This window comes from Lissotriton vulgaris, chromosome 2_2 (assembly GCF_964263255.1).
Source record: "Lissotriton vulgaris chromosome 2_2, aLisVul1.2, whole genome shotgun sequence".
NCBI lineage: Eukaryota > Metazoa > Chordata > Amphibia > Caudata > Salamandridae > Lissotriton > Lissotriton vulgaris.
Window position 1 is genome coordinate 119,030,760 of NC_141688.1, and position 26,279 is coordinate 119,057,038.

A 26,279-nucleotide genomic window follows, 5' to 3' on the forward strand; every position below is an offset into this window, starting at 1 on the left:
GCCTGCCAGGGGACAAGTCAGGGGCAAATGCACAGATGTAAGCAAATGCGATCAAGTGAGTAGCCTGTATAACAAAAAGGGGGTTAACAGACAAAGTGCAAAGTGCAACATGAAATACACAGTTCCGATTTTAAAAATCCCTCGTAGCCTCTAAAAATAATCACGGAGCCCGGTAGTGCCTCGGGCAGCCGTGAGCTTCTATCAATTGGCCAAAGCACAAGTGAGGCTTTTGTAGGGCTGAGGGCGGGAGGGGCCGAACGCTAGTCCGCTCGCCTCCGCTCCACTCCAGGCTCCTCACCCAAAATGGCGGCCAAAGTCGGGTCCCGGGCAGCGCTTCGATCGCCTGCCAGGGGCAAGTCAGGGGCAAATGCACAGATGTAAGCAAATGCGATCAAGTGAGTAGCCTGTATAACAAAAAGAGGGTTGACAGACAAAGTGCAAAGTGCAACATGAAATACACAGTTCCGATTTTAAAAATCCCTTGTAGCCTCTAAAAATAATCACGGAGCCCTGTAGTGCCTCGGGCAGCCGTGAGCTTCTATCAATTGGCCAAAGCACAAGTGAGGCTTTTGTAGGGCTGAGGGTGGGAGGGGCCGAGCGCTAGTCCGCTCGCCTCCGCTCCACTCCAGGCTCCTCACCCAAAATGGCGGCCAAAGTCGGGTCCCGGGCAGCCCTTCGATCGCCTGCCAGGGGGCAAGTCAGGGGCAAATGCACAGATGTAAGCAAATGCGATCAAGTGGGTAGCCTGTATAACAAAAAGGAGGTTAACAGACAAAGTGCAAAGTGCAACATGAAATACACAGTTCCAATTTAAAAAATCCCTCGTAGCCTCTAAAAATAATCACGGAGCCCGGTAGTGCCTCGGGCAGCCTTGAGCTTCTATACACAAAGTGCTAGAGATCGCATCCACTCAGACACAACATCCAGTGCGTTCTTATTTATATATTATTTTTCATATTATTTAGGCAGCCACATCTTTCTACTACTATGATTTGGGCCTATCCTGGCAACCTATATGCCTATGGGGCTGCATTAATCATACTATCGACTTTATATTGGCCATTCTCACTATATAGTTTAATCTATTAAATCAGATAGATTACCTGTTTTTTTACTGTTAGGCCCACATTTTTAATTCAGGGCTTGATGAATTCTTTATAATGTTTCTTGCTGTTATGGTTGGAGTGGCTCATTAACACTACCTAAGGGAACAGACCCTTATTAGAAAATATCCTACATCGCTCTTGATAATAGTATAGACAGGAAAATGTCAAAAAAAGTGTTTGTTCATACCTCGTTTCTATCCGACTTTTCCATATGTTACTCCATAACAATTTCAGAAGTAAAAAATGGAATTTCATAACTTGTTGCACTCGTACTGCTATCTCTATAGAAAATAAAAAAACAAAAAGACTCTATAAGTCGGACATCCCTAAGATTCTATGTATGAAGACTACTGATAGTATGCATTTAAACACCTACTGGGAAAATATACATCGTACTAATTTCCAAATTTGAGAAAAACTATAATTTAATTTCCTTATCGTCATCGGCCTCTCTTAGCTGGTAAAGACATGTACTCTTGTATATTGTTTAAAATTGCCAGTTGGCGCCCTTCATAAATTGGGCATGTATGTGAAAAAAGGTACACCAGCATAAACAATAAATTAAAAAATCTATATAGTTTGCAAGTTGTAATGGAGCCTACTAAAGTTAGTCACACTCGTTTACCTCTTGTATGGTCCGGTAAAATGACGAGTTCACGTAACACTGTTCGAGTCACTTTTCAAATGTGAGAAAATCCTGCCCCTATTTATATACTCCAAAATTAGGTGAATTAAGATTAATTAGTCACCAGACGTACCCACATGCCATACTTTCTCTCGTCTGCTCCCTTAGTGTGCTGGCATTTCTCATGTTGCCCCGAAAGTGGATCCTGCCAGAATTCTTACCTGGCTCTGAGCTACGTTGATTCCCCTGGTAGTGGATCACTCATATGCTTGTATCTTGGTGTTTCTAGTCTAAGGCAACCCTACCAGTCATGGGTGTTGTGAACAAGTGAACGTTGAAAAGAATTTCAAATATACTGCAAAATATATTGCTCATATCTACACAAAATCATTAGAACTGCAATGCAGTCACATTAATTACGCGAGCTACTGCTCCATTCTATTGCTTCAAAATTCGATTATTACATTCCTAGTTACAGAGATTAAAATTATAAAATGTTAAATTTTTTCCCCCTGATCTACCGATTCAAGCAAAGAATACGTGTCCTGAGGATAGAACAATACTTACAGATAGTTGATGATACTACTCATGTTCCCCCAGAAGTAGATGTTACGAGAAGCCTAGTCTCGCACTGTATTGCCTTGATTCAACCGGAAGTGAATCCTTGATATGCTTGCATTTTGTTATTTATAATCTAAGGAATCCCTACTTGTCATGGAAGTTGTATAAAGATAAATATCAAGGGGAATTTCGACTATATAGAACAATGTATTACCCTAATCTCCACTAATTCATTAAACAGTAAGGTAACCGCATTGACTACGCTATATACCGCTCCCTCATAAAGATCCAAAAGTCTGATTGTTATTAGTCTCCGAGACAAAAATTGTAAAGTTTATTTCAGTCTGCAGTTTCCGGCAAGAGAATTATGCATAACCTAAGGATAGAATACTAGGGATTTATTTTAATCTGGATGAAAAGGGATCATGTAATAAGTTTAATCCAATTCCTCTCTAGAATTCAGTCCTTTTTCAATTGTTCCGAGGAAACACGTGAACCACTGTTCCCTCATTTTTCTTTTAAGGTCCATATCACTGCCTCTCCTGTCTATTGTGATCTTCTCTAAGATAAACCACTGAAACTGCGTGCAGTCGTGGTTTGCTGCCATAAAATGTTCAGTCAGGAGCGCATTTTCTTTCTTATTTCTTAAGGCTGATTTATGTTCTACTAAATGTGCTCTAAGTTCTCTATTGGTTTCCCCGACATAACCAAGCCCGCATGGGCAGATCAGGAGATATAGCAGGTTTTTGCTACAACAGTTATTAAAGGTAGTAGGTATCAGTTTTTTACCAAATTCCAAACTCCTGCACTCAATGCATAAAGGACATATTGAACATGTCCCACATTTGTAATTTCCTGTCTCTTTTTTATTATCAAGTGTCCTCTGATTGCTTTCATTAATAGTTTTATAGGTCTTAACTAAAGAATTCCGGAGATTTTTATTCTGTCTAAAGGAAAAAAGAGGCTTTTCAATTTGGTTGGTGCATCCATCCTTCAGGATTTTCCAATTCCTATTAATAATATTTTTATCTTTATTACTAGTATCAGAAAATTGGCTCACGAAGACTATCCTATCCGTATTAGCATGGTTTTTCTCCTTGGACTTATCCAATAATTGATCTCGATCGTAAAAACGTGCTCTTTTGAATGAATGTTTAACAAGCTTTCTCGGGTATCCTCTATCTCTAAGTGTTTTCTTTAGATTTATAGAATGATGGTAAAAGTCAGTTAATGTAGTGGAATTTCAACGGAGTTGTAAAAATTCCCCAAAGGCAATATTATCTTTCTGAGACTTGGGGTGGTTGCTATCATAATGCAGGAGCGTGTTCTTATCTATAGGTTTGGTAAATAGTTCTACCTGCAATGCACCCTCTATATTTTTAACACAAATGTCCAAAAAATTAACTCTAGTATCACTCCATTTGGCCGTGAATTTGAAGTTCAGCAATTCAAGTAACTCTGCAAGCCCAATAATGTCTCCGTTCCATATAAAAATGTCATCTATGAAACAGTGCCAGCATGCCACGTTTTTCATGAAAGGGTGCCAGCTCGTTAAAAATGTCTTTCCTCAAAGTTATTGGCATATAAACATGCCAGGCTCGGTGCACAGGTGGCCCCCATGCTGGTGCCTTTCACCTGTTGGTGCCCTTCACCTGTTGGAACAACTTGTCTCTAAAAAGAAAAACATTATTCTTAAGTACCATAGAGACGCATGAAAAAATAAAATCCTTGTTGCCTCCATTGGGATCTTCATTATCTAAAATGGTTGAAATGACTCTCATGGTATCGTCCTGGGGAATATTAGTGTACAGGGCTTCAATGTCAAGGATGACAAGAAGCTGGGTCACCCCATTGAAGACCTGACCCTCAAACACTGATTGCATGCACCGAATCTCTCAAAAATAATTTTTGTTTCTGGACTTGTGGTCTAAGAAAAAACTCTGCATATTTACTTAGAGGTTCAAGAATTGATCCTATGCTACTCACAATAGGCTGCAGGGGGGGATCAACCACATCTTTATGTATCTTGGGCAACCCGTATATTGCAGGGGGTGACAGGATTAGTGTTTAAGAAGTAATTTATAATAGTTTTCACAGATATAGTCTTCTCTTTTTCCTTCCACTAGGAGATGGAATATCTCTCTTTTCAGATGTTCAAGTTTAGAGAAATGCAGTTGTTTGTAATGCTCCTGAACATTTAGGAGCTTCCTCATTCTATTGTCATAATCTGATGTATCCATTATGACCACTCCTTCACCTTTATCAGCTGGTTAAATTGTAATCAGATGGTCGTCTTGTAATGCTTTGAGTGCTTTTCTATGGTCAACAGAAAGATTATTGTTTTGTCTAGATTCTACAGTTAATATTGTTTTACTTTCTATCTCCACAACTTTCTCAAAGACTTCTATGTTTTTATTTACTTGACCCAATATAGGGGTTCCAATATCAACACTTCGTGCGGGTTGATCTGTTTTGTCTTCGAAAAAATTGTTTAACCTAATCTTCCTAAAAAAAGGATCGTAGGTCCTTTTCGAACTCAAATGTATTCACAGAAGAAGTTGGTACGAAACTAAAGCTCCTGCTTAACACTTCCGTTTCTCCTGTAGTTAAACATTTCTTAGACAGATTAATTATAGCAAGTTTTTCTGTCTCTACCTCCAATAACTCTGATTTCTGATTTTGAGAACATCCTGCGGTGAGTAGTTCCTCATCTGTTCCTCTCTGATAAATTTTCTGAGGTACCTTTGTCCTCTTCTCTGTTGGCGCAAGCTTCATCAGTTTGACTCACTTCCGCCCTATCTCACATCGGCTGGGACGCACTCTAGTCGTCCCCCGGAATTAACTTAGACTGCCCGATGGTGCGGACGCGCAGCGGACCTAGTAAGCTCTGCTGGCGCCTCGTTACGATCAGCTTGTCTAGCTCTGCTCTTAATTGATTATTAATGTCCCGAGAATGTCTTTATAACTTTAATTTGATGGTATTCTGATGCTGCTAGTAATTCAATTCTGCTTTAAATATTGCTGCTAATCTTTTAAAAAGTGTATTTTATTGATAGCTTGTTACTATTGTCCATACCTTGAATCCCTAGAAAGCGCGGACCCCGGTGCGTCACGGCTTCTGTGCCGTTTGAACGGAGGGCGGTCACAATTTCACCAGTTTCATCTGTTTGACTCCCTTCCGCCCTAACTTACATCTGGCTGGGACGCGCTCTAGTCATCCCCCAGAATTAACTTAAACTGCCCGATGGTCCAGGCGCACGCTGCGGGCGTGCCACTGGCGCGCCTAAGGCAAGCCCATCTGCGCCCGAACGGGGACAGGTCACTATGCCCAAAATCTCTCTTATTCTTCACATGAACTGAAACTCTTGCACTCTGTTAATCTCCTTCTCAATCCCCATACTAACTTGATATTAGTTAAACAAGGGATTATGGAAGTAAGGTCTTCCTTTCCAGAAATATTCCCCCCTCCCTTTTCTATAATCACTCCTCAAAAACAGTCCAAAAAAACTGACCTTAAACTTACCATTGCTTATCTTAATACACGCTCTTTGGTGAAACACCAGTTTGACATATGCCATTTCTTGGATTCAAGCCACCCCGACATCCCATTCCTAACGGAAATTTGGTTGTCAAAGAATTCTGCTGCTGACATCTTAGCAGCTCTACCTAATGACTATTATATCCTTCAGGCTAATCGTACATCAGGATACGTTGGTGGGGGAGTTGCGGCCATTGTGCGTCAAGACTTGAAATTTACAAGCTTAATCCCACTTTATCTACCTTCGGTAGATAACCTAGTCCTCAAACTGGAGTCAGTCTCGACCACTTTAATCTGTGTACTATTCTATAGACCGCCTAGGAACATGCCCTTGTTTCCCTACTCTATAGCTGAGCAGTTGGCCTGGCTAATCACTAGCAATGCAAACATTTTACTGATCAGTGATTTTAATTCCTGGGTCAATGACCCGCAAGGAGGTCTCAATGCTAAAGAATTAAATGATCTCCTTGTTGGACTAAATCTTAGTCAGCAAATAATAACCACGGCCACTCACATTAAGGGACATACGTTTGTCCAAGTGTGGACAACCAACATCACATTATCTGCCTTGACCTTCTTCCCCTGCGTCTGGGCGGTTCACTTTTCAATTCCGTTTACTATCAACGACATTGTAACAGTTAAACCCCCAAGCCTAAAAAAATTAGTGGCTAGAAACTGGAAAAATATTAATAGAACACAATTTCTTGCCACTCTAGCAAATACTGTTCCTATTCATCAGACGTCAATTAACTCAAGTGAGAAAAATCTCGCAGCATGGCTTACTGTGGCCAGCAATGAATATGCCTCATTTAAAAACAATTCGTTCAGCAACGGTTTTCCCCAGCTCTACAAAGCCAAAAACTAGCACTTCGTCAAGCTGAAAGAAAATGGAGAATTAACTACTCTCTAGACAAAAAAGAGAGATATCTGATGCAACTGAAAGAGTATAAAAAAGCAAGCTCCTCCGCTAAGGCTTTTTATTTTTCCTTAAAAAGTATGAGTTCAACCCACAAGTCTAATGAGATATTTGCTATTGCGAAAGAACCATCCAAGCCGGATAGCTACATTAAAATCTACCACCAGTCAAGCTTTTTGTATCACTCTCAACTCGTTCTTTATTGATAAAATTGTTAAAATAAAAGCTAGTATTCTCAGTTGCTCTGCTTCTGAGGACTTATGCCCAATGTTGGAAAACTCCTGCTCTCTTGAACAGTTTTCAGAAATAGATAATCAGACTTTTTTGGACCTCTTGTTTAAAGTTATGTCAGGATCACCTACGGATAGTTGCCCGTCCCATATCTTAAGAGAAGTTTTCACCACTTTACCTGTACCAGCTCTGGCACTCCTTAATGACTCACTAACTCAGGGCTGTGTTCCAAGAGCTTTTAAAGACGCAATAGTGGTCCCTCTGTTAAAAAAAACAGGTGCGGACCCTGGAGTATTGATTAACTATCAGTCTATCTCCCTGCTTCCTTATTTGGCCAAAATATTGGAATCTCATGTGGCCAAATGTCTCTGTACCTTTTATTGAGCAGTCAGAGTATCTTGATCCTAACTAATCAAGCAGGGTCCTGCCCAGCCCACTCTACCGAAGCAGTAATACTCACTATATTGGATACGCTTGGATTGGATAAGCTTCAAAAGGAAGCCGATAAGGGCTCCCCCCAGGCCTTGGTGCTGCTGGATTTGTCAGCAGCATTTGACACGGTCGATCATGATATTCTGATCGACCGTGTCAGGATGGCCGGCATTAAAGGGATGGCATCCAAATGGGTTGAGTCCTTTCTTAAGGAACGCACTCAGTCAGAGCGCCTTTCACAATTTTCTGCACCTAAAATGGAAACAACATGTGGAGTGCCGCAGGGTTCAACATTGTCCCCTCACCTATTTAATCTTTACCTTCTTCCCTTACTTCACTCTTTGAAAAAACAGGAAGGTATGCACGCATAATTATGCACATGATCTGAAACTGGTGTTCTCAATGGATAATTCATCTGATTCGATCTCTGAATGCCAGGCAACAATGCTACACATACGTGACTGAATGAATAACAACCAGTTAAAACTGAACCCAGATAAAACAGAAGTGATTCTGATAGGTGGTCCCTTGAACCCTTGGAACACCCATTTCTGGCCAAGTGATCTTGGCTCCCCACCTAACCCTTCTTCCTCAGCTAAAAGTCTGGGAGTGATTATCAATAGTGATTTCAGATGAGAGCTGTGACCTCCACCTGTTTCTTCCAGCTGAGGAAGATAAGGAAGATTAGGTGATTACTCACTCTGGAAGCCTTAATCCAGGTGGTCCTCGCCATGGTGATATCTCACCTGGATTATGTAAATTCCCTTTACTTTGGCATTCCGCTCTATCTTATAAAAAAAAACTGCGGATGGTTCAGAATCCGGCAGCAAGGCTGATCTCTCAACAACCTAGATGGGAACACATCTCTCCCACTATGAAAGAGCTTCACTGGCTCCCCATTCTGCAAAGATCTGCGTTTAAAGTTGGCTGCCTTATATTCAAAGCTCTGCATGGTGCTAGCCCAAAATTCATTTCCAGACTTGTCCAAAAATACTCACCTGCACGGAGTCTACGCTCTGCTCATAAGAATCTTCTAACCATTCCTTCCTATAAACGGAAACAAATAGGTGGTTGCTGGTTTGCAGTATTGGCCCCTTGTTTCTGGAGTGCTCTTCCATCAGACATTAGAACCTGCACGGAATTTATGAGATTCCGTAGACTTCTTAAGACCTGGCTATTTATCCAAGTCTATAATTAGTCTTGTTGACAACTATTTATATGAGGCCCCAGCAAATTGCTATTTTTGTAGGTTCAGCGCCAAGAAACTAATCGGTGAACTGCGCTTTGTAACAAACTTTAACATAACATAACAAGCCTAAAAAAATTAATGCCTCATGTTTTGTGCAGATCCTGTGGGTTGTTCAATTTTGGGTTCATCCTCCCTATTGTGTTTTTATCTAGGAACCTGAATCAATATTACCATTTTATGCCCTTGTACGACTATAATCAATAATATCCCTATAATGGCATAGGAATCAGATCCATATTTTAGTAAATCGCCCTTGCAGTCCAAGGCACGGCAAAAGCTACTTCCTTAGATTCCTAGAAAGCACAACAAGTTCTTTCAACACACCAAACCTCCAGCAACCTGGGAAATCCCCCGCTTGCTTTGTTTTGATTTGTAATAGAACCCCTGCGAGCACTGTGAGAACTGCCAGTTCTTAGTGACATCTTTATTGACGTCTTATGTCCAAACCTTACGTCAATCTCTGCACCTTTCAGGTATAAATATACCAACGTTGCCTTAAGCAAACACACGGTGGTTGTTTTGGAGCAGAATAGCTAATCTACTTGCCGAGAGCCCAGCAGATGTGAAGAGCCCACGGACGCTGCCCCTCCTCTTTGACACACTGAGAAAGACGCTGTCTTTTCTCTTGCCGAGAAAATCCAGCTCCGGCGTTTCCAGCCTACCCTTGCGGGTGACTGGGATATCTAGTCCTGAGAGAGAGATACCAGACCTCCTACATTCTATTCCCAAGGTACAGTGCTGACTAAACCCTTAGAGAGAATTCTTGTATCAGATTCTTGGCAAAATCTACTTAACTTAAACTGCTACTTACTTACTCCTTCCCACGTATTAGGCTTAGGTCAGGTACACCGGGGTAGACGTATTTTAGAAGCACCAGTTGAGCACGTTAGCCTATGTATATATGTATGTATATATTTTATCCATTTTAAAGTGTCTTATGGCTAAGAAACCATATCAATGGTTTTACAGTATTATTTTATAATACTCCTTTTACTGTATGTACTTTACTTTATATTAAGTATTGCAATTGTGTCAATTCATTTCTCTTGCATGAGAAGGAAGACTGCTCAATAAATAATACCTTTTATTGAAAACGCCTGTCTCTCTATTCTCTGCACTCTGGTGAAACTAAGTACGCACATCTGACTGAGTGAAATAGCTGTCTATTGTTTTCACACGACTCTAGAGATTTACTCTTATTCTGAGGGAGCAAAGTTGTCATGTTTATGCGGTTGTCGAAAGCTGAATCCCTTCTTGTCTGAGCCAGGGAAGCTGATCCCTTCCTATTCATTCAAGAAAGTTTCCAGTGACCTCTGAGCTAGCTGGCGCAAACCTAAATTAAGTCTAACATAGTCAGTAGAGACCTAGAAGACCTCAGTCCTACGTCTACACTGCTGTTTGTTATTCCAATGCGCAGAGCCTATAGGGAAAATAGGAACTACACTAAATGGCGCCCAACGTTTGGTAAGGCGATAAAACTAATGCAAGATGTTAGAGTAACTCAGTCGTGCTTTTTCACACAGAACATTTTCCCGTAAATACTCGAATAGACGTCAGGAGTGGATGAAAGGTTAAAATCCGCCGGAACTTAGTAGGAAGAGATTCCTATGTAGAGTTTTTGGTTTAGTCAACGTTGAAGGATACAGTGTTCCAAAATACTGCGCACCTAATCTTTTGTTTCCTTGAAACTTGATCTGCAACAGAAAAACCTTTCTGACAGTAAAAATGCCAGATAGTGAAGACGAAAGGGAGGCAGCTAGAATGGCTGCTCAACTAATAGAGGAAGACACGAGTCTCCTACAGAATGACCGGAATGCTATCCTCATTCCGGTCAACATAAGAAAAACTATAACTCTAAAACTTATAGAAAACGGACTGACATCACAAGGTGGTACAGTCATTTTCGTGATGGAGGCACACAAATATTGGCAGACAGAGGTATTCTATTCATGGATAAACTTTCCAGCGGCAAAAGCTACAACACACGACTTCCACTATTACAAAATAGAGGAACCTCTGGAAGAATACACTCCTTTCGAGGATGTGGAAATTCCACTAAATTACCAAGAGCACTTGCTCTGGTTTAAAGGCGCCCTAAAACATAATGATCACATCACCAGGCTCGGTCCACTAGGTAGACCAGGAGCAACGTGGCCGGTCCTAGCCAGCTACACACCACATCCAGACATCGAAAAAATGTCAGACAAAGAACTTTTAGCCCAGCTAAAATTACTAATTAAAATTCATAGACCATTAATCCAATATGTAATGCGGACTGCAACAGTCCAACCAGCTATTAACATTCCACAGCTGAACCCTCATCAGGGAAACACGAACAAAATTACACCACAGAACATACAATCATGTCTCGTTAAAACTCCTGCAAAACGGGAACAAATTCCATTCTGGCTAGCACAAAAGATAACTCAAATAGAGGCAGTATTCCAGAATACTACCCCTAGTGAGAAACACAGAATTCTGACTATCTGCCTTCCAATGGGGGTCGCACCACATGTGGAGGATTGTGACACTTGGGGCACAGTCTTTGCTTCCATTTACACAAAAACACATGGTTTTCCGTCTCTGGCGGTGATACCAGATGTACTAAGACAGATTCAAAATGAATACGGTCCAGAACCTGCTTTAACTCTAGGTATGAAATTACTGAAAGATTTCAAGCAGGTCTCGGCTATATTATTAGACAACATAAAAGGAGAAGCAGCATCTGTGGCGATCCGCCAGAAATTGAAAGAAACCGATATAGCAGACCAACCAATTGAACTTGCCAGAATCATAGAAAAATCCTATGAAGAACTAGGTAGAGATAGTTTGGGTGGGAAACCGATAAAACCCCAACTATTTGAAAATCCTGAAAAGATATTTATTAAAAATAATCTAAACACTCCAAAAAAGAGCTGAGATGGAAATAAACAATCCACTTCCAAAGAAAAAAGATTCCAGTCCAGAGGAAGGTCTCCTCAGCGGAGGGAAAGAACTCCGAACCAAGAACACCAGTCTCCCCAAAGGGAGCCCTCTGAAAAAAGATACAACCTTAGAAATAGGGATAGTTTGAAAAAGCCTGATAGATATCAAGATATTGATACACGTCCCTCTCGATCTTTTCAGACTTCCTCGCAGAAATCGGAAAGAAGTGGACGGTCAGAACACAGGGAATAGCACGCCAAGTCCAAAGACAAGGAACCTGCTCAAAGTAAAAAATTACAATTTCCTAGAAAGAAGGTAGCAAGTATTAAAATAATCAAACATGCCGAGGATACTGAGGACACAGCTGAAAAACTGAGAGTGGGCACAGACAATGCTAGACAGCGCAGCAGAAGTGACCATAGCTCGCAAGATCCTGATGAATCATCTGGAGATAGTGGACACGAATGAATACATTCAGGTGGAAACTGCAGATACCAGAGTTAGCGAACCTCATAAAATATACGAAATAACATTGCGTATAGAGGGAGATAAGACTAGGAAAGTAAGGGGTCTGTTTTAGGATAACCTCTCAAAAGGCTATGACATCCTATTAGCTGAGAAAGACTGTCTACCAGAGTTTGTCAGGGAGTGCCCTCACGGCGAAGAAATGATTATGCCTGCCTTCTCAAATCATATTCCAATACATAGAAATACATATATGCAAGAAAATGGGCAGTAGCTCAAGCACCTGCATTATATAAGAATCATGTAGGATGGGATGAGGACTCTCTTCCTCACAAAATCCAGTTAAAAAGTCAACCAACTGCACAAAGACAGTACCCAATTAAGCAAGAAGCCAAAAACAGGTCAGGGAGATCTTAGATCAACTTGAATACCAAGGGGTGATTGAAACATGCACCCCTCAAATGAACAATCCTTTGTTTCCTGTCTCCAAACCAGACGATTCATATCGTCTAGTCTTGGACTACAGACACCTTAACTCATGTTGCAAGACATTTGCGGTACAAAATTCGCACAGTGCGGCACTAATGAATAACATAGTTTGCAAAAAATACAAAACAACATTAGACATTTCTAATGGATTCTTTTGTCAAAATATCGCACCGGAAAGCAGGTATTTAACCGCTTTCTCAATAATGGGGTCACAGAAAAATTTCTGTCGACTCCCACAGGGATTCAAGAATAGCCCAGGATTATTCTCAGCAAGAGTAACAGAGTTACTACAAATATATGATGATGAGGCCTTATCTTATGTCTATGACATCTATCTCACAGATGATGACCTGGATACTCACTTGAAAAGAGTGAACACCATAATACTTGGGTTCACAGCAGAGGGTTACAAATTCAACTTTAAAAAGTCACGAATTGCCCATCTAACTGTCCTGTTTTTAGGATATGAATTATCAAGTGAAGGCAAAAGCCTAGCAGACAACTTCTTAAGAGAAGTGCGCTGTACTCCAAGCACCAAAAACGCTGAAGAACTTACAATCAATACTAGGCTTCCTGAATTTCGGAAGAACTTACATTCTAAATTATGCAGAGAGGGTTAAACCTCTCTACGAATTAATAAAACCTGATTTTAAACCAATCAATTGGACTCAAAAACACACAGAAATTTTGAGATCACTGCAAACAGACATGTTAGCTAAAACAAAATTAGAAACTCGTGACAATACAGGCAACCTTGTAATCCGAGTCATCCCAGGAAGATGCGGATTCACGTACCTGACCTCTAATGAGGGAGAAACGGTACCAATAGCTTACAAATCACATTTGTACACACAAGCAGAAAAAACATTCAGTCTTACAGAAAATACTGTAAAGGCGGTTCAGACGGCTGTAGCAAATGAAAGAGCCCAATCCCAAGGCAAAAGAATAACTGTTTTTACAGCAGAATCAGCCTTTGAGGCGTTATTCAGCCCAGTTAATCTAAAAACGGTGGCACTAGATCCAAAATGGATACAATGGGAAAATTCTCTTGCTGCAGAAGACGTGACATACTATTTTGTCCCGAACATGAAAAAACTGAATGATTTGAAATATGAAGAAGAATATCCTCTGCCAATCGAAATTCTGCCTCTCCAACAGTACTCTTGTATAATCTATACAGACAGATTTGTACAACATTACGATGTGGATAAAAAATCCTATAATGGAGCATGTGCGATTGTTAAAGTTCGCTGGCGCTGTGGTAAATTCAGACCAAGAATAACAAAAACTGAATCACTGAGAAACTGTTCGGCTCAGCGAGCTGAAATCAGATCTTTAAAGATGGCGCTTGAAAACGCAGATCGTGAATTCCCGACACTAATAGTGTGCAATTCGCATTTCTTCGTAAAATCTTACAATAATGACTTGCAGAACTGAGTTCAAAACAATTACAAAGATGACAAAGGTGCCACAATAAAGCATAAAATGCTTTGGGAACAAGTTGTTCTTTTATCGAAAGAACTACAGAAGACTCACGTGATACACACTCTGAGTCATCAACGTGATGGCGTTCCCGTTGCAGGGAATTCATTGGCTAATTCAGCCACAGTGGAAGCAACTCAACCGGCTTCCGTAGCCACAAAAAAGCGTTCGGAAAAATACATAGACGGGGAAACCATGCTGGCAGTAAAAACGTCTTCAAAAGGCGACTGTGCAGCACTACCCGTGAACTATCCACTCAATTATACATACGTAATTGACGCAAACTCCGTTCCTTTTGCTCGAATTCCTGGAGTGGGGGATAGAGTAATTCCAAACATGAACAGGAGAGTCTTATTAATAGCAGACGCACACATGGGTTAAGGTCCTAGGCACAAACAGATCAAGGAATCTCTGACAGAATTACAATCAGAATACTGGTTGGCCGGGGATGAGCCTGCAACATTATAAATTTGCAAAGAGCTGTCCAAACTGCAACAGAGATCGCAGCAACGAGCCAACCGGAGCATTGCCATGGCCATTTCTGTAAGTTAGCATAAGGCTATCTATACGTAAAATCCAGTGTCCCATCAATTCCTTTTAAGACTAGATTCACTTAAAAAAGTGGCCCCAGCGCTCGGCTGCCGCCAGAACTGTTATAAAAGATTTGCGAGTCTTTATCGGCACATACGCAATTCTCATGCTACATTCTGATCAGGGTCCTGCTTTTAGCTCTCGAGCTTATAAGGAGGCCATGACCAGCATGGGCATTACGTTGTGGTACTCTTGTCCCTTCCATCCTGAGGGAAACAGGATTGTGGAAAGAAAAAACCGAGACATAAAGCAATCTATAACGGCAAAGGTACTAGGTTCGGGTGACGGGTGGGTCCAACATTTAAAAAGTGTCCAACGTAGTCTTAACAATCTGCCAAGAAATTCTCTAAAATGTTTCAGCCCGTACAAACTATTGTTCGGAACTAGAATGTATATTCAGGATTTTTTAGATAGTCAAACTTTAGTGGTAAAAGATAAGAAAAAATGCTTTGACATCAAAGATCGTTTGGCTGTTTTACAAGACTTAAATGAAACAAGAAAAGCCCTGAGCAACATAAAGTTAAAACAGCAGCCAACTACCACTGAAGATATACCACCTGTCCCAGCAAGACCTGTCTGGATTCCAAAGATTGGGGATCTGGTCAGAGAGAAGATTGCGGTGAAGAAGGAATTTGGGCCTTCTTACACAAAAGCAGTACCTGTCTTAGCTGTCAGCGGAACAAGGTCAGTTGTACTACCGCCCCTTGCTGGAAAAAAGGAGAACCGAGTTGTATCCATCGACCTGGTAAAACCACAATCTTGTGGCCAATAATAAGTAGTAGGCCCAGTGGACTCCCAAGAAATAGCAGAATACCAAAATTTACTGCAATCCAAGAGGTTCAAACTGAGAGACTAATCACATTTGATAAACCTGCAGTGAATAAAAAAGGACTATGCAGCAATGCAATGGAACTTGTGCCTCTTGAAACCCAAATTGAAACAGTTCGTCAAGAAACACCAGTCTACAACGATGTGGCCTCAGACTATGCTAATGAAAGTAAAATTGAAAATGCAATTCCATCAATTGACAGAACTACATCTGGCTACTTCATCAATTACGATAACTTTTCTGAAGATCCAGGCGAACCTGCAGAAACGCCAGCCACAAAAACTTTTAAAGACAAAGCAACAGAACTCTGTCATCAACTCAAAGAAACCTATCTGATTTCTCCATGGATTGAATGTTGGATTGTGTTAGGTGTACTTTTCCTTCTGCTTTGGCTCATCATGGTACTTTGTTTGGGAAAATTAATTGAGGAAAAATACAGTACAATGGACACAGCAAGTCTGAACATCAACTTGGATCTAAAGCCACACAAGTCATCTCACATCGAGAAAAGAGATCTATCATCAGTGAATGTCACAGCCATTCCAATACCCGGCAGGGTAGTTTGGGCCAAAACGGATTACGAAATCTATGGCCCGGTCGAACTCTTGAAATATCCTCATCAGTTTACGGTTTCATTAAGTGACTTTGTAAAACCAAGTACATTCTCTGATGATTGGGACGTTGAAAGCATAAATAATATGATGTCAGATTTAGTAATGTCAGCAAAATTTACAGAACATGATTATTTACAGGGTTCATCGAACTATGAACAGATGTATTGCTATAACCACTATGCACATCCCTATTTGCATAAATCTGCTCAACCTAGAAATGTTTTTAAATATAATCAATGGGAACATTGTGCTACACCACCTAAAAGCAGTTCGAAAACATGTTATGACAAATTTCCATACTTTTCAGGGTTTAACACAAGTGATGCAGAAACATTTTATTACAAACTGTTAGATAAAACAGGGACAAAAACTATGCTGACAAATACTAAATTGATTTATTCTGAAACATTTTATGAAAAAATGATTACATTTGGTTTTGATTTCTGGAAGAACAACATTGAAACAAAAACCATCTGGTGTACAAAAGAATGGCAGGTCCTAGGATTGGAAGCATTATTTCGAGCCTGCATGATCCCAGAACAAATAATGTTCTTGAATGACACCATTCAACAAACTACTTGTCTTGGTCTAGCCAAGATTAAAGATTTAACCAAACCGTCTATTCCAAAGCCAATACCTGATAATACAACCACAGATATTGAGATAGACGTATCCCAAAGTTTACACCAAAACAGAACACATCCTGATTGGAAAAAGTGGTTAATCTGGCCAACAGACACAAATAACTGTCAAGATAGATTCCTGAACAAAATACAGCGGTTAAAAATGACCAGACCAGACCCTAGATACTCCCAGAGACAACATCCAGGGATAGTAACAACATACAGTGTAGGGAAATTATGCCTTGAATGGCTACAGACATCCACACTGGCAAAAATTAAGCAACACTTGACTTTACTTAAAGACAGTGCTGACTTGCGCGATTTCATAATGGGACCACGCAAACAGCGTCAAAAACGTTTCATAGCGGCCAGTATATACGCTGCGTACAACGAAGCTTGGAAAGTGACTCAAATTGAGACAGCAGAGAAAATACGAGAAATTGATCGTATTAATTTGGAAAAATCGCTTTCTGTTGTGGACAATGGGTTAATGACTCTGTCCTCCAGAATATATTCACTGTCCTCCAGAATATATTCACTGGACAGTATTGTATCATCTGCTATTGATATAATAGATCAGGACTTGCTAATGTTACAACATGGCCAGTCCCAATTATGTTCTATTGTACAGCTAGGCTGGACGTTGCAAAACCTGCGTTCGGGGTATGTGCCATGGCGTTTAACCAACACAACGTCATTGTTCTCTATCCTTAACCTTACTGATAAACAAATCAGTTTGGCACAGAAAGGAGCAGACTATACGATTCTGAGCATTGAAAAACTTGAGAGATTACCATTGACAATGTCAGAAAGACCTGTCATTGAATGGATAATAGTAATACACGGAAAAATCACAATTCCGATAACAACTTTCCAATTTAAAAAATGCCAAGCGTATATACCAGCAGGCCAGTATGAAAGGTTGGGTAAAGGGTACATTAAGTCATCATGGATATCACCGTATACACACACATGTTATAGTGACAAAAACCAGAATGTATTTCTTAGTGGTAATAATTGTAAACGATCACTAAGCGGTATACTTCTGTGCCAAGGTATTAATTTACATGGGGCCTGTGAGGGGACTTCAAATAACCTTCATGCCACCAGCACGGCACACCTGGAACACAAATAGAGCCATTCTTTAGACAACTTTCTAACGGGAGTTACGTTCTAATAACGGATCACAGCTGTTGTGGCATGGTGCCAGGGAAAGCATATCTCGTAAGCGTTAGTTCCATGGTCACTTGCTGTATGCAAGTTTTGTATCCAAACGGCCCTCCTGATACAGAGGCGACAATTTGGCCGTCCTTGAATATCTCTTCTATACGAATTGATACTTTAAGCAGAATGAAGTCTGTGCTTTTACAGACAACAGTGCCTATCACGTCATCAAAAGAAACGTATGATCTTCAAGTTGCAAGGACAACAGCAGAGATACATACACTTTTATCAACTAATTGCCCCGTGCATTTCATAGAAATGCTAAGCCAAATCCTAAATATGTCTGATGCCAGTGGTATTGCACATGTATTTAAGACGATTTTTTCGGGCCTGTTAACACCGTTCGAAGCAGTCCTGGGCATCTTTCCCAATTTTGTCCATTCGGTCTTTGGTGGCCTACCACTACTTTTGGGACTCGTAGCAGAAATTTTATTTTTGACTCTTCTGCTCCGATATGGCAAGCCAAACCGCAGACAAGACTCCAGCAACAATGGAAGAAGCGATCCTAGCTATACGCTATCGGGACCGCATAACTAAAGTCCTTGGATTAGCCCGGCTAAGAGATCTGAATATGACCTGGTTTCTTTCATTCAGACCTATATGGCAGAACTGCATCTTACCTGTGCTTCGATGTATGCTATGCGGAGAAGAATGCGTGTTGGACACCTGTCTTACACTACAATCAGCAGTACCAATGGATATCGATACTTTGCTAAGTCGAGTAACGGCTCATGCATCGTGTTGTCCCCAGCGGTTACCAATCCTGATGACGGCATTCGTTGAAACTTCACCACTACGATTAGGTGGGAGTGAAGCAAGAAATGAGAGCAACATCACCCAGGTACGACCTTCTGTGAGCATTGCTGATCCTGACATCGATGATAGCAATCATTCTCACGACTGCCCGGTTACAGCATTTTCAACCATGGTCGAACTTTCACCTGAAGCTGTAGACAGTTTTTTTGCACATCTGTCTGAAGTAATGTTCTCCCCTGAACAGAGAGAATAACTTTTTAAGCAAACCGGCACACAGCGTTCTCCTGAACTCTGAATTCGGCCTTCAGCTTTGATAAACAAAAGCTACTGAAAACATTTGGAACTATTTTTTCCCCTGAAAACGAAATGAGTTTTTTTCCAAATTCCAAAATATTTACCTTTTTTCTGGCACATGTACTCTGCTTAAAGTAGAACTATTCTTAAAGAACAGAGCTTCTATTTTTAGTAAATTCTAGAGACAAAATATTACCTCAGCCTCTAGCACAAGCACAAGCAATTGCATTTATATGTGATGAAATAGTCTCGACCTTCTTTTCTGTATTAAGAGACATTTCATGTGTAATTTTCGCATATTGTTCAGCTAAATATGTATGCATCCTTTTTTTACTGAATGATTACACTGCTTACAAAACGTCCAGTACCAATAATCTTTTGTGTATTTCACATACACCATTTCCAATGCAAAATGTATTTTGGGGTGGGTTGGAATACACATGCACCTTTACATGTTTACTATTGCTTAGTTTTTAGTAAATGATGGACATCAGATCGTGGAGTGGGTATTGTGTTTTTATCTAGGAACCTGAATCAATATTACCATATTATGCCCTTGTACGGCTATAATCAATAATATCCCTATAATGGCATAAGAATCAGATCCATATTTTAGTAAATCGCCCTTGCAGTCCAAGGCACGGCAAAAGCTACTTCATTAGATTCCTAGAAAGCACAACGAGTTCTTTCAACACACCAAACCTCCAGCAACCTGGGAAATCCCCTGCTTGCTTTGTTTTGAATTGTAATAGAACTCCTGCGAGCACTGTAAGAACTGCCAGTTCTTAGTGACATCTTTATTGACGTCTTACGTCCAAACCTTACGTAAAACTCAGCACCTTTCAGGTATAAATATACCAACTTTGCCTTAAGCAGACACACGGTGGTGGTTTTGGAGCAGAGCAGCTAATCTACTTGCTGAGAGCCCAGCAGATGCGAAGAGCCCACGGACGCTGCCCCTCCTCTTTGATGCGCTGAGAAAGACGCTGTCTTTTCTCCTGCCGTGAAAATCCAGCTCCGGCGTTTCCAGCCTACCCTTGCGGGTGACTGGGATATCGAGTCCTGAGAGAGAGATTCCAGACCTCCTACATTCTATTCCCAAGGTACAGTGCTGACTAAACCCTTAGAGAGACTTCTTGTATCAGATTCTTGGCAAAACTTAACTTAAACTGCTACTTACTTACTCCTTCCCACGTATTAGGCTTAGGTCAGGTACACCGGGGTAGGCGTATTTTAGAAGCACCAGTTGAGCAAGTTAGCCTATGTATATATGTATGTATATATTTTATCCATTTTAAAGTGTCTTATGGCTAAGAAACCATATCAATGCTTTTACAGTATTATTTTATAATACTCCTTTTACTGTACGTACTTTACTTTATATTAAGTATTGCAATTGTGGCAATTCATTTCTCTTGCATGAGAAGGAAGACTGCTCAATAAATAATACCTTTTATTGAAAACGCCTGTCTCTCTATTCTCTGCACTCTGGTGAAACTTAGTACGCACATCTGACTGAGTGAAATAGCTGTCTATTGTTTTCACACGACTCTAGAGAATTACTCTTATTCTGAGGGAGCAAAGTTGTCATGTTTATGCGGTTGTCGGAAGCTGAATCCCTTCTTGTCTGAGCCAGGGAAGCTGATCCCTTCCTATTCATTCAAGAAAGTTTCCAGTGACCTCTGAGCTAGCTGGCGCAAACCTAAATTAAGTCTAACATAGTCAGTAGAGACCTAGAAGACCTCCGTCCTACGTCTACACTGCTGTTTATGTTATTCCAATGCGCAGAGCCTATAGGGAAAATAGGAACTACACTACATCCCCACTGCTGGAGCCCGAGGTTTCTGAAAAAGTTATCCTTTTGTTCCCTCCCTGGGAGTAGATTGGTCTCAAAAATTGAGGTTTCTCCCACCTTTGATCCCTTTCCGAAGTATAGTAATCTTTGTCTAGGTAAGGGTAGACTCATTTTATACTAAATTTCTCTGTCTTTCTTTAGTTTATTGGTCTTTTTATTGATCAAATATTCTCTGTACCCCTGTGTTTCTTGTTCTTCCATCTTTTTTTTTTTAGCGTCTTCAAACGCTGTATTTTCTTTTAGTAGACTTTCTAATGCCTCTATCTGCTTTTTTTCAAGGATTATAATCTCTTAGGCAGTTTCAATTATCAATATGAGCCAATCTCTACTACACCAAATAGCTATCATTGTCCATACTTTCAAAAATGTCCTATCTTCCGTAAAAAGTCCCAGCTCATTCCGGACTTGAAGGCCAGTGTGGATTACCCCAGCCTTGAGAGATTCCTTGAGGAACTTGGCGTGAAGCTCAGTTCGGATATGTTTTTTTCTTTAAATTTAGAATCTTAACTAGTTGGTCATGATTTGCATAATTATTCAGTCTTTACTCCAGTGCATTGTTTCTGGTTAATTTATTGAACTGAGCCAAAGGTTTTTAAGTTATCCATAATAAAATTTAGGATTATTAATAGAACTCTTATTGATTGCTGTTTGCCCAAAGGTCACTATAACCCCTCCAACCCAACAGGGCTGTTCTTAGACAGAGAGGGACCCCATATTCACTCCAAGGGAAATGGGGTACTCTTAACAAGTAAAGACAAAAGTTTCCCTTGGATATCACAATACCCATAGCAATGTATTCGCACACTGTATTATCTCACCCTGTTCACCAACAGTGAAAAGAATAGAGTGGAAAGATAGAGAGCCAAACAATAAATTCAGCAAATAGTCACCAGAGTAGATCAATACGAAATGTATTAAAAGTATCAAAATCAAGAAGAATTCTTACATAAATCATTTGCTTAAATACACAGTGAGTTTACGTAGTAAACACATTAATTTCCAAATTTGAGGAAAACTGTAATGTCCCCATAAAAACACACAATCGATTGCATACACTGGTATCCTATTACAGTATAAAAAACAATATTGCCAAAAGATGAGAATGCATCAACCCAGAGAAAAATACACTATACACTGAAATTTGTCATAGTTCTAAAAACATTTGTCAAGAGAAAATGATGACTGGAGCTTGATAGCCGTTCCTCAATTAGTATCTATCAAACCAGTCAAACACCTAATTGTGTTTGCAGTTGCGTCAACGCTTTTCGATGGCAAATTTAAACCTTCTTTTTCGAGATATTAATAATTCTCTCGATGTAATAATTCCCGTGTATAGTAAGTACAAATTAATTTTCTATAAAGAGACATGATCATTACATTTACAAATTAAAAATAATTGTAACAATAAATACACTAGCATCGTTCCCCTTTCTTCATCCCTCAAATATTTTTTTCTTAGTAATGCATACAGTTTATTGAATGGGCATGTCCGTCGAAGGTCAGAGAAAAGTAGAGAAAAGAGTCTAGCATTAAGCTAGAAATTGAAAATCTAAGTTGCAGAAAGTACTCTAGTTCACATCCATGCAGATACAACATCCAGTTTGTTCTTATTTATAGAATAGAAATCTTTATTGCATGATTAAAAAAAACCTTTGCAAGTTACAGAATTTTAAGAACGATATATCAATAAATACATATAAAAATAAGTATAGGATCCTATGCGTTATGAAGATTATAAAAATGTGTAAAACATACTTATAAAAAGGAGAGCTAAGGATCATGTCCATTATACAGTAAGGTGGCAGTTGGAACTAGGCTAGTAATTGTGCTGGTGAGAGATCGCGTACTTGGGACACCTCACCAAGTTTTTTTTCTGCTTGTTCCAAAAACCTTACTAGGGCACAGTTTAATTTAGTGTTCCGAGGGTCAAAGCAAGCCAAGACTGCTGCTCTACACGATCTAATCATGTTTGTGTTCCAGAGTTTCCTCAGACGGGACCGTCTTTCGTTCAGCAGGTTTGGGCAAAGACAAAGGATGTGTACTATGTCTTCTTTTTGATTCCCGCAGAGTCTACATTGTTCCTGTCCGTGGGCTCTTTTCCATTTTGGCAAATGGACCAACAGGTTGATTACTCCCATTCTCAACTTTAGGAAACTTAATTTTGTTCGAGCAGTGAATGGTTCAGTTAGGTACTCCTGTGGGGTCAACAGGACATAGGATTGCAAGGACATCTATCCGTGACTTCTTTTTGCCAGCCGAGCCTTGTCTTCCACGGAAGAGAGCTTTTTTGTGCTTATTTTCGCTAGTCGTTTGAATTCATTATGGCTTACTTGCATGCCCCAAAGGTCTTTCAGGCCTAGTGTTCTTAATCCTCTTTCCCAATATGCATGCCCTGCTCGCCATAGATTCATTTGAAGGAAAGACCATAGATGTTGCGCTAGGCTGCCTTCCTTCGATGACCTCAATTTATGACTGCACATTAGAAAACTCAAGGCTCTGGCAAGTGATTGGTGGCAGATTCCCAGTTCCAACCTAATTTGGGCCGGTGATGTTTGACTTGGTAGCTTGAACACTATTCTAGAAATTTTTGTAATAATTTTGTCCAGTTGGCCGCTATCCAAGCCTTTTAGAACCTCGCTTCCGTAGGTTAATGTGGGAATAATTTTTGCTTGCGCTACCTGAATTGTTGGAGCGAACGTTGGGCCTTGTAGTTTCATATGTATAGAACTGATTGCGAAAGCGAGCGCAGAACCCTTCTTTTTTTGTTCTTCTAGATGTGTTTTGTATCTACCGTTGTTGTTAAAAAAAGACTCCAAGGTACTTGTGGCATTTGGATTCAACAATCCTTTCTTGATTCAAGACCCAAACCAGCTTCATGGCCTTTCCTGAACGAATCGCCAAAATTTTGGTCTTCTTGCTGTTTATCTGGAGCTCATTCTTATTTGAATAGTCAGAGATGGCGTCCATGAGTCTTTGCAAGCCGATCTTTGTTTTGCTAAGAAGTACAATATCATCAGCGTATAAAAGATTTGACAACAAGAAACCAGCTACTTTGGGAGAATGAGAATTTACCTTATTTAAGGCTTCTGGAAGGTCGGATAGGAACAAGTTAAAAAGTGTTGGGGCAAGGACACATCCTTGTTTGAGCCCTTTTGTCGTCGGAATTGGACGTGATAGTCTGGACCCGTCCCCAATCTTTATCCTGACCCATGTGTCCTGATGGAGAAGCTGTATGGCTCTTAGGAGATCATTTGGGATGTTTAGATTGTACAACTTCTGCCAGAGCTTAGCTCTATTCACCTTGTCGAAGGCAGCTTTATAATCAATAAATCCCATGTAAAGTGAGCAAGTGCTTACCTCTGCCTGGTCGATCAGACAAGAGAGGGTCATAAGATTGACCGAGGTGCCGGTGTTACTTGTGAAACCAGTTTGGTTCGGAGGAATTACAAAATGATCATCAGCCCACGTTCTAAGTGAGTTAAGAAGGAAACCAGCAAAATACTTTGCTTCATTGTCAATGAGGGCTATGAGGCGATAGTTCCCGGGAGATTTTTTATCCCCTCCTTTGAAGATTGGTGCCAAAATGGATCCCTGCCAGGAGGGTGGTATGATGTTATTTTGCAGGATACAGTTGAAGAGGGTGGTTAGCTTCAAGGCCCAGTAGGTTGTGTCCTCCTTAAACAGAGCCTGAGGAATTCTACCAGGGCCTGGGGCACCGTCCTTCCGACCCTTTTTGATTAGTTTTTCAATTTGGGCCACCTCGATTGTTGTTGATTCGTTGTTGCTTTGCGACGTGGGGCACTCATTGGTTGCGCAGTTTTCTGGCCAACGTTGAAAGATTCCTTCGTTGAAGGGGATTTGATGTTACAATCAGTTGGATTAGCGGCCACTTTATGAGCGAGAAGGTCTTCGACATTAAGATTCTGATGAAGGGTTTTTACTTTTTGGTCATTAAAATGAAGATACAGAGAGGCGACCCACTCAGTCTCCAGTATGCATGAGGACGCAACCTTCGGGGCTCGCCCAGAAATGCTGTTGATGGTTCGCCAGAACCTAGCGGAATTGTTTGTTTTGATGTCATTTTGCAGCCTAGCCCAGAAGGAGTTCCAGAGTCTTCTGCGTTGTTCTCTTTTAGCCTTCTTTAGGTGGCTGCGAGCCTGTCTAAAATTTGTTAATAACTGAGGATCCGTAGGATTTGTTTTTAAAGCCCGCCATGACCGATTCATGTTTCTTGTAGCAGATTGTATTGCGGGGTTGCGACTGGGCGTCTGGCTTTGCCCGTACAAGTTCGCCTGCCTTGTGGGTTTTGCATGTTTGTCGATCAGTTCGATTGCGAATGTTGACCAGTTAGCAATTTCATCGTTTGTGGGCCTCCTGGTGCCCTCCATAATAAGTTTGGCATCTGCTGCTATTTGTTGAAAGTTGCTGAAGGAGCACTTGATGCGTTTTAAATTTATCGTGTAGCAGTCAGATGGCAGTGACCTATCTTCTTCATGTTGAATTAATCTTGTCATAAGCGATATTTCTTGTGGGCGGTGGTCACTTTCAGTTTTGCTTCCAAGGCTAAAACCTGTTATTTGGCGGAGAAGTGGAAGACTGACAAAGGTATATTTAATTAGCGAAGCGCCATTTTTACTCAGATAGGAGAAGCAAGGTGGCTTGTCTGGAGGGAAGCGCCCATTTAAGGCTCTGAGGCCCAGATTTTCCAGGTTGCCTTGTAAGGAGCGTCCTTTGGAGTCGTTCTTGTGCCAACCTGGGGCGTCCTGCGGGGGTATGACCCAAATGCTATCATGTGATTTGGTTATCTCGTTTTTGCCCAGGTCCGACATTAGTTGAAATCAGCTGATAGTATTATTTCTGGTTCTGAGAAAGCATGCCTTGATACTGTGTTTGGACGGACATAGGCATTCATTAAGAGCAGGGCCCTGCACTGGGCTTTGTCGGAGGTAAAGGAAATTCCCACGCACTGGAGGGAATGTGATGAGCCACCTAAGTCCCATGAAGCGATTGCATTTTTGATGGATATGTAAATTGCTAGGCCACCACTACCTCTTCCAGAAGATTTCAGTTTTTGTGCTGGAATATGATGGGTTTTGAAGCCTTCGATTTGCTGCGGTTCGAGGAGCCATGTCTCTTGAAGTAGTAGTATCTCGAATTCCTGAAAATAAGAGATTATGGCTTTGTCTTCCAGTTTGTTGGCTAGTCCGTTTATGTTCCAAGAGCATATCTTTAGAGGGCACATATTTAGGTCCTTTACACTGTTATTCTGTCATCGTAACAGGCGAGTTGTATTTAGGGTGCCTGCCAACCATGACCATGTGCCGACCTCGTCCCGATCCCTATTTGGTGTGCACCAGTCATCTCTCAATATTCTTTGTTTGTCTTCACGGGTGGGAGTTTTATTGCATGCGCCCCTGAGGACTGAGTACACTTCTCCCCTTTCTGCCCGTGTGTGCTTAAGTTCTTGATTTGCC

General features: G+C 40.8%; 1 protein-coding gene across 3 annotated transcripts in view; it reads left to right on the forward strand.

The window, feature by feature from the left end:
- The window catches only part of TMEM266 (transmembrane protein 266), a 766,234-nt gene that overhangs the window by 153,336 nt on the left and 586,619 nt on the right, over positions 1–26,279 (forward strand). The gene's annotated exons all lie outside the window — the stretch shown is intronic.